Source organism: Equus caballus, chromosome 22 (assembly GCF_041296265.1).
Source record: "Equus caballus isolate H_3958 breed thoroughbred chromosome 22, TB-T2T, whole genome shotgun sequence".
Taxonomy (NCBI): domain Eukaryota; kingdom Metazoa; phylum Chordata; class Mammalia; order Perissodactyla; family Equidae; genus Equus; species Equus caballus.
In genome coordinates, this window is record NC_091705.1 from 22809106 (window position 1) to 22817179 (window position 8074).

General features: G+C 44.4%; 1 long non-coding RNA gene across 1 annotated transcript; it reads left to right on the forward strand.

The window, feature by feature from the left end:
• Nucleotides 1-330: 330 nt before the first annotated feature.
• Nucleotides 331-6252, forward strand: LOC138920254 (uncharacterized). The gene is made up of 3 exons (XR_011431116.1): nt 331-367; nt 927-991; nt 6131-6252. It is a non-coding gene; the product is annotated as an uncharacterized lncRNA (long non-coding RNA).
• Nucleotides 6253-8074: the final 1822 nt, after the last annotated feature.

The window sequence follows — 8074 nt, forward strand, 5'->3', positions numbered from 1 at the left end:
TGTGCATGAAGGCCAGCGTTGCCCTGTTCTGACCCCTCTCAGGCTTCCCCTCTGAGATTCTAGCACTCTGTCGCCTCTGAATTTGTAATTTCTCTACTGAAAGCCAAATAATTTTCCCTTGTAGCAAATTACAAACTGGATTGGCCTCCCTGTGGCATAACCACCAGGGATTTTTAGTGGCTTCAATGTGAGAAACTCTTCCCCAGGTCCCTCCAGATGGGAGTTTATAGGATGGCAGTCCGTTTCTTAGAGAAGTTCCTCAGGGGACTGGGTGTTTCTCACTCAGCTTCGTTCTTGCGTCAGCTGCTCTGACAGAGCGTTTTTGGCTCCTCTAAGGAGAAAAAGGAAAAGCAGCAGCAGCGGCTTGGTAAGTGGGTCCCTTAGCCCACCCTGTGGCTCAGTCTCAGCTATAGATAAACATTTGTACACTTATCTAGATAGGGAGGGCCTTGTGTCTGTGTGTCAGACAGTTCCAGGAACTCCACAGGGAGCTTCCTACGCAGAAGCCTGAATACCCATAGCTCTCCACACCCTAATGTTTACCTCATGCTGGTCCCCACTCAGCCACTCAGCTCCCTCCCCTCAGCCCGGGGTTCCTTACACACTCACCTTCTTGACTGGTCTTTCCAGAGTTCATTTATTTATGTTAGATGCCCTTCAACAAACAGCCTGCCCCTTTGCTAAACACTGGGCATTGAGAGATGAGACACAAGGCTACAGGGATATGTGTTACTGTCAAACAGAAAAGTGGAAAACAAAATTGTGTATATGGGATAATTTGAACTATTAAAAAAAAACGTTTCCCAGGAAAAAAAAGCAGGTTGCCAGGCAACATGATAGCTTGAGCTAACTCAGGTAAGTACCCATCTCCTGCTCCAAATATGTGAGAATGCTGATTTTAACACAATTTACTTTCAAATAAATAGCCAATTTCAAAGAAAGAAATGGAGATTCCCAGGTGGCAGAAAGGAAGACAGAATTCATCCTGAAGGTAAGTAAGTATAGAAGTCACAGTGGCCCCCATGACACCATGCTTGGACATCGATGGGCCTCAGAGGCTAGGGGATAGGGTTTGAATGCCCCAGGGGAAATAGGAGATATCTCAGGGCCCTTCAAGATGAAAACTGAAACAATCCCCTGGCACTTGAAAAGGCTGCCTCTGGGGAAAAAAATTGGAAGAAAACAAAATATTAGCTGTAGTTGCCTCTGGGAGGTGAGATTAAGATAAATGTCACAGAAAAACTCATAGCAAGAAAGGAGTCCTGAACTCTTGGGGAAGGGAGACTGGTCAGAGAAGGCTTCCCAGAGGAGGGGATGCCAGAGCTGGCTAGGGAGAGACCAGCCTTAGCAAGTTTGAGCTCCCAGGGCCCACACTGGGAGCAGAACCCATGACTCCTGGCTCAGTTCTTCAGTGCTGCCTGGACTGCCTTTGCAAAGCTGTGCTGCCAGGAATCCCTGACCAGCTTTCTAGCCGGTCAGTACAGATCAACTTTTGCTCTCTCTTGCCTTTGCTCTCTTGTCCTTTCAACAAAAACATCTAAGTCACACACAAAAAAACACACAAATCTCTAAGTCAACTTTAGTTTGACTGATCTAAACTGGGTTCAGCCAAGCAATTCTTCTGGTTGAGGTTTCGCTGGGCTGGGTTCCTATGCTGATTAGACTTGGGTTTGTTCCACGTGGTTCCTTCTGGATCCCATGCTAAAGCTGCAACAGGTATGCGGGGCATGCTTTTCTCATGGAGGAGCATAAAAGGCCAAATGAAATCACACAAGCACTTTTCAAGCTTCTGCTTGTGTCACATGTACTATCATCCCCTTGGCCAAAGCAAGTCACATAGCCAAGCCCAACATCAATGGAGCAGTGAATGTGCACCCTCCTGTGTTGAGAGAGCTATGCAGAATTATGTGGCGCAGTGTATGTATGTATAATGTTACTACTTTATATACATACATATATATATACATAATGTAGAATGTTATAATGTTCTGTTTATCTGGGTGGTGGTTACGTGTGTTTGCTCTAGAGTTTGCTAAACTGTACATTAGTGTTTGGAGCATTCCTCAGTATGTTAGAGTTCAAATGTTTAAAAGTGTAAAACAAAAACTAAGCAAACTAAAACAAACCAAAGAAGTAACTGTAAACTCTAGAGGGAAGAGAAGTTGTGAAAAGAAGGAAAATTAAATATACTGCTGGCTCGGTTGTGAATAGCATTTATATAGTCATAATAGAAACACTATTGATCTAACCAAGATTACAGTATAATTGCAGTGAAAGGGTGAGTGATGGGAAGTATGGACGTGCAGTAACAGGGATGAGTAGTTTAAGAGCACTAAACGCTCATCTTTTATAATGGAAAGTGAAAAGTGCCTAAGATGGAAAAATCAACAGTTAGTACTGTGTGCATGTTATTTTCAAATAGGAAGGTAAATAGTAAAACTACCATAGTTAGTTCTGGGAGTGGGAAATTGGAAAGGTAAGGCTACTCTTTTTATTGTTATTGTTAACATAATAGCACTGTTTACTTTTAAAACTATGTATTATTCTGTTTTTTTTAAAGTAAACTAAATTTTAATAAATGGATTTTTATCTTGAATGCATCCAGTTCCCACCAATCCAACTACCAAATCCCTCATCCAGACCACCATCCTCTTGCCTCAGTTATCACAGCAGATAACTGATCTGAATGCCTTCTTAGCCATCCCTCTTTTGATTACTGATTTCATCCTATACCTTGCAGCCAGAGAAGTCTTTGAAAAACGTAAATTTTCTCATCTCAGTCCCTTGCTTAAAAGTTTTTCAAAGACTCCTGATTGCAGACAGTATTGGTTCTGTCCCATCAGCCATTCCTCCCTTTCCTCTTTGTTGACAGAGCCCCAATTTGGGGGATGGGGGATGTCCACCCTGTCCCAATGTGACTCGGGTAATTGTCACTGGTTTAGAGATGGGCGTATGAGGAGAAGTCTTATGGAGAGCTGAGGTCACAGGGCAATCAAACGGCCCCAAATCTAAAGAGAGACAGGCACAAGATGGCAGAGATAAGAGATGAGCACTGGTTACCTGACAGAAACACAAGTGGACACTTTAGTAAGAAGAGTGGGCACTGGTGAGAGAGCGGGCCACAAATTGTAGGAGTCTTCACTCTCTTCAGGGTTTTTCACCTGGGAGCCCACAAAAGATTGGAGAAAGTTTCAATGAAATGTGTCATGGTAACGATCTGTAGAAAGGGAATAGCAGCTGCTGTGGAAGGATCACCATGCTCCACCAGACCCTTCTTCCCTGTCTCCCCTACTGAACAAAAGTCGTAATCCGCGGAGGGGAAGGCAGCAAACACTGTCACCCTGATGGCACTGGTGAAATCCCCTTGCACCTCCGGGAATAAAATAGGGGCAGAAGAAAAAGACTACCCTTGGGCAGGGGCAGGAATACATACTCCCCCAGAACTACAGCTGGAACTGAAGCACTAAGGAGGCCGTACCCCCAAGACCCAGGGGGACAGCGCCTGACAGACTGAGACTTAATCAGAAGAACAGACAACGCCCTCCTCCCCCACCTACCAAGTTAAGCTAACAAGCAATGAGTAAGAAGTAACGATACTGCTAGGAGAGGGACAAGGGCATGGAAAGACTGTCTGTGGCACAGCACGAAGGGAAGACCTAAAGCTGAGGGCAGAGCAGACTTTGTGTTGGGGGGGGGGGCCCTCTGGCAAACCAGCCTGCACCCTAAGTCCAAGGTATCATTAGAGGAATTCAAAACTTGTCTTGCAATGGTGGTAACCATAACAACAGTAAACCTCAAGCCCAGCCTGACTCTTAACCTAGCTTAGCTCAAACCCCCACACTAAAGGCCTCACAGAAGAGAAAGTGTGCCCGTGAGGGCCAGCCCGGTGGCGCAGCGATTAAGTTCACACATTCCACTTTGGCGGCCTGGGATTCACCAGTTTGGATCCCAGGTGCAGACCTACACACCACTTGTCAAGCCATGTTGAGGCAGGTGTCCCACATATAAAGTGGAGGAAGATGGGCATGGATGTTAGCTCAGGGCCAGTCTTCCTCAAAAGAAAAAAAAAGATGAAAGGTGTGGTCATTTCCGTGTGTAAAAACCCTTTACCTTGGCCTCTGCTGTCCTACACAAGATGTCCAATTTTCACCAAAACTTAACAAGGCATACCAAAAAGAGAACAACACACTCCCAAGAGACAGAGCAGTCTTGAAAACCAGACTCAGATATGACATAGATGTTGGGGCTATCTGATAGGAAATTTTAAAAAAACTATGATACAGTAGAGGCTCTAACAGAAAAAGTGAACAACATACAAGGTCAGATGTGTAATAGCAGCAAAACGATGGAAACCATAAGAGAATCTAATGGAAGTGCTAAAAATGAGAAAGTAACAGAGGTGAAGAATACCTTCCATGGGCTCACCAGTAGACTCAACACAGCCTAGGAAAGAAGGAGTGGACTTGATGACAGATCAACAGAAAGGACCCACACTGAAACTTGAAGGGGGAAAAGAGTGAAGGGAAAAACAAAAAACAGTATCCAGTAGTTGTGGGATGATATCATGTGTTCTAACATGTGGTTAGATGCCCATGAGAAGAGAGAGAACAGGGCAAAAGAAACATTTGAAGAAATAAAGGTTGAGAATATTCCAGAACTAAAAGACGGATCCAAGAAGCTCAAAGAACACCAAGCAGAATAAATTTATACACACAACTAGGCATATATTCAAAATGCTAAAACAAAAGACAGAGAAAATCTTAAGGGCAGCCCAGAGAAAAAAATGACACATTATATACAGGGGAAGCTAAGAATTCTCAGAAACCATGCAAAATTTGCCAGGAAACATGCAAGCTAGGAGACAATGGAGTGATTTCAGTGCTGAAAAGGAAAAACAAAACAAAAACCTGTCAACCCAGAATCCTCTACCTAGTGAAAATGTTGAAGGAGAAATAAAGCCTTTCTCAGAAATATTGAGGGAATACATTGGCTTCTAGAAGATGGACTCTGCAGGAAATGTTAAAGGAGGTTCTTCAGGCAGAAGGAATACATCAGACAGAAACTTGGATCTACACAACGACATTAAGAGCACTGAGAGGAAGATGGGCACAGATGTTAGCTCAGGGCAGGGCCCATCTTCCTCAGCAAAAAGAGGAGGATTGGCAGCAGTTAGCTCAGGGCTAATCTTCCTCAAAAAGAAAAAGAGAGCACTGAAAGTAAAAAGTCTATTTTTTAGTTGCCTTAAAAAAACAACTGACATCTAAAGTAGGAGGTCAGCAGACTTTCTGTAAAGGAGCAAATATTTTAGGTTTTGCAGGTCATATGATCTCTATTGCAACCACTCAACTTTTGTAGCGTGAAGGCACGGTTAAACAGGAGGTAGATGAATAAACACAGCTGTGTTTCAATAAAAGTTTATGGACTCTAGGATTTGAATTTCATATGATTTTTACATGCCACAAATTATTCTACTGTTTTTTCCGCAATCATTTAAAGTTGTAAAAGCCATTTTTAGCTCCTGAGCCATACAAAATCAGGTGGTGGCCTGGTTTTGGCTTGCAGATGGGCCATCCTTTGCTAACCCCTTAACTAAAGCAAACATATTAGCAATGAATTGTATATTTATAGTATATGTAAAAATAAAAAATATGGATAAATGAATTGTGGTATATCGATATGATGTAGTATTGAGCAATAAAAAGGAATAAACTTGATACAATCAACAACATGGATTAATCTTAAAATCTTATTAAAATAATCTTAAAATATACCGAGTCAAAACCAGACACAAAAGACTACATATTTATGATTGCATTCATATAAAATTCTAGAAAATGCAAACTATAGTGAGAGAATGTAGTTAAGTGGTTATCTGCATGTGTGGGGTGGGGATGAGGGGTGTGGGAGGAGAAGTGGAACAGAAGAAGGGACTTCTGCAAGAAGAAAGTAAAGTGTGTGACAAGAGCATGAAGAACGGAAGGGAGGAACCGGGAGCCCGCTGTCGTAAGGTCTTTATACTATACATGAAGCAGGATGTTATTTGAAGGCAAACTGGTTAATTAAAGATGCGTATTGTAAATCCTAGGGCAATCACTGAAATTACTCTTTTCCACCTCTTCCCCACTCTCAGCCCCAAGGTTTTGGACCCTTGTCTCAGTGGCAGAGCATGGGACTCAGGACTAACCACTCAGCACACGGTGGCCACAGTGACTGGCTCAGGCCTAGGCAGGTGACAGAGTCAGAGCCAGTGAGATGCGCCAAGTCTTTCCTTGGAAATGCTGGGACAAGGATGACTCGGCTGTATTTCTCAGGGTCAGATGAAGAAAGTGTGTGAGACCTGGAGCTGCCACAGTCATGTCATGACCCCAAGGCCCGTGGGAGAGTGCAGTCAGCATGAAGAGGTGCGCAGCTGAGAGCTGGAGAGGATGCAGGAGGGCAAGGGCTTTTCAGTTATGTGACCAATAAATCCTTCTGTCTGAGCTTTTTTTGGGTGAGATTGTTAGTCACTTGCTCTGTAACAAAAAGCCACAAACTTACTATCTCACTTTCTGCAGTTGAGGCATCCAAGTGTGGGTTAGCTGGGTCCTTTGTTCAGGGTCTCGCCAAGTTCTCAGCCAAGGCTGTGATCTCCACTGAGACTCGGGGTCCTCCAAGCATACTGTTGGCCCAATTCGGTTCCCTATGGTGTAGGACTGAGGCCCTCAGCTCTTAGAGGCTGCCCACCGTTCCCTGCCCTGTGGCCCTCTCCACAGCATGTAAGTTCCCTTCTTAAAGGCCAACAGGAAAATCTCTCTGCCACTTTGAATTTCTCCTTCATGGAAGGCCTGCACCTTGTTTTAAAGGACCTGCCTGATGAGGTCCACCTAGGCCAATCTCCCTTTTGACTACTTCAAAGTCGACTGATTTGGGACCTTCATTACATCTGCAGCATCCCTTCCTCTTTGTCATATAACATCACCTAATCACAAGAGTGAAATCCCATCACGTTCACAAGTCCCGCCCACACCTACCGCAGAGCCCTAACTGATGCCCCTGGGCTCTACATTCAATCATGAACCTCTTGGTTTCTGCGATTTTTCCATGTTCTCCCACAATTCTAGGTTGTCCCCTGTCTGACACTTGGCTTTACAATTGCCTGGTAGCTTGTCTCTCTTCCCCATTAGAAGCTGAGCAAGTGAACATTTGTCACTTTATGTCCCAGTTCCCAGCCTGGCACAGGTTTGTTGCTCCATAAACACTGTTGTATGTTTAAGTGGAGGTGATTCTTATATTGGAAATGAGGATTAATCTAGATGACAGCAAAGACCACATTCAGTGCTAAAATTCTTTAGTCCCACTCTTGACTCCATCCAGTCCAAACTCTTGAGAATGGTTTAAGAGGTGCTGCCTGGCCTGCCCCCGCACACTTCTCTGCCTTCACTAGTGTCCAAGTCCACTTTCTCTTTCATGCTGTGCTGTAAGAACACTAAACCACTTCCAGTTTCTAGACTATGATTTGCTTTCTCTTAGCTTCATGGCAGCACCTGTGCTATTTTCTCAGCCTAGAATGCCCTTGCCTATATCACCTGACCTACGGCTACCCATCCCTCTATATAAGCTTAGAAATCACTACCGCAGGAAACGTTCCTTCATCACTCTCTCCTGCCCCTGTGTGTGGTTGGTGCCCCTCTTTGGGCTTCTATACCTTCTATGCTTCTTTCACCTTTCCTAGAACTTGTCACCTCTTGTAAGTTGAAGAGTCCATCTCCCCTACCAACCTGAGCTGTCCTGGAGAGCAGAGAATAAAGCTTCGTTATATTGGGTCCCAGCACAGGCCTGGTGTGGGTAAGGACCATGAATATTTGTTGAGCAAACAAATGGGTTCCGTAATCTCCATGTTTGTGATTTGGGATCTTCCAAGATATGCATGCTTCCTAGTGTCCTGGGCCCCATGGCAGGCCAGCCCAGCATGCCGTGGCTCACCTACAGGCTCCAAGCCCTGGCCACAGGGCAATGCATGACCATGCCCATGACAAATGCTCAAATCATAGGCTGGTTGCTGTTGGCCCAGGAAGACTTTTAAAATTATCATCTA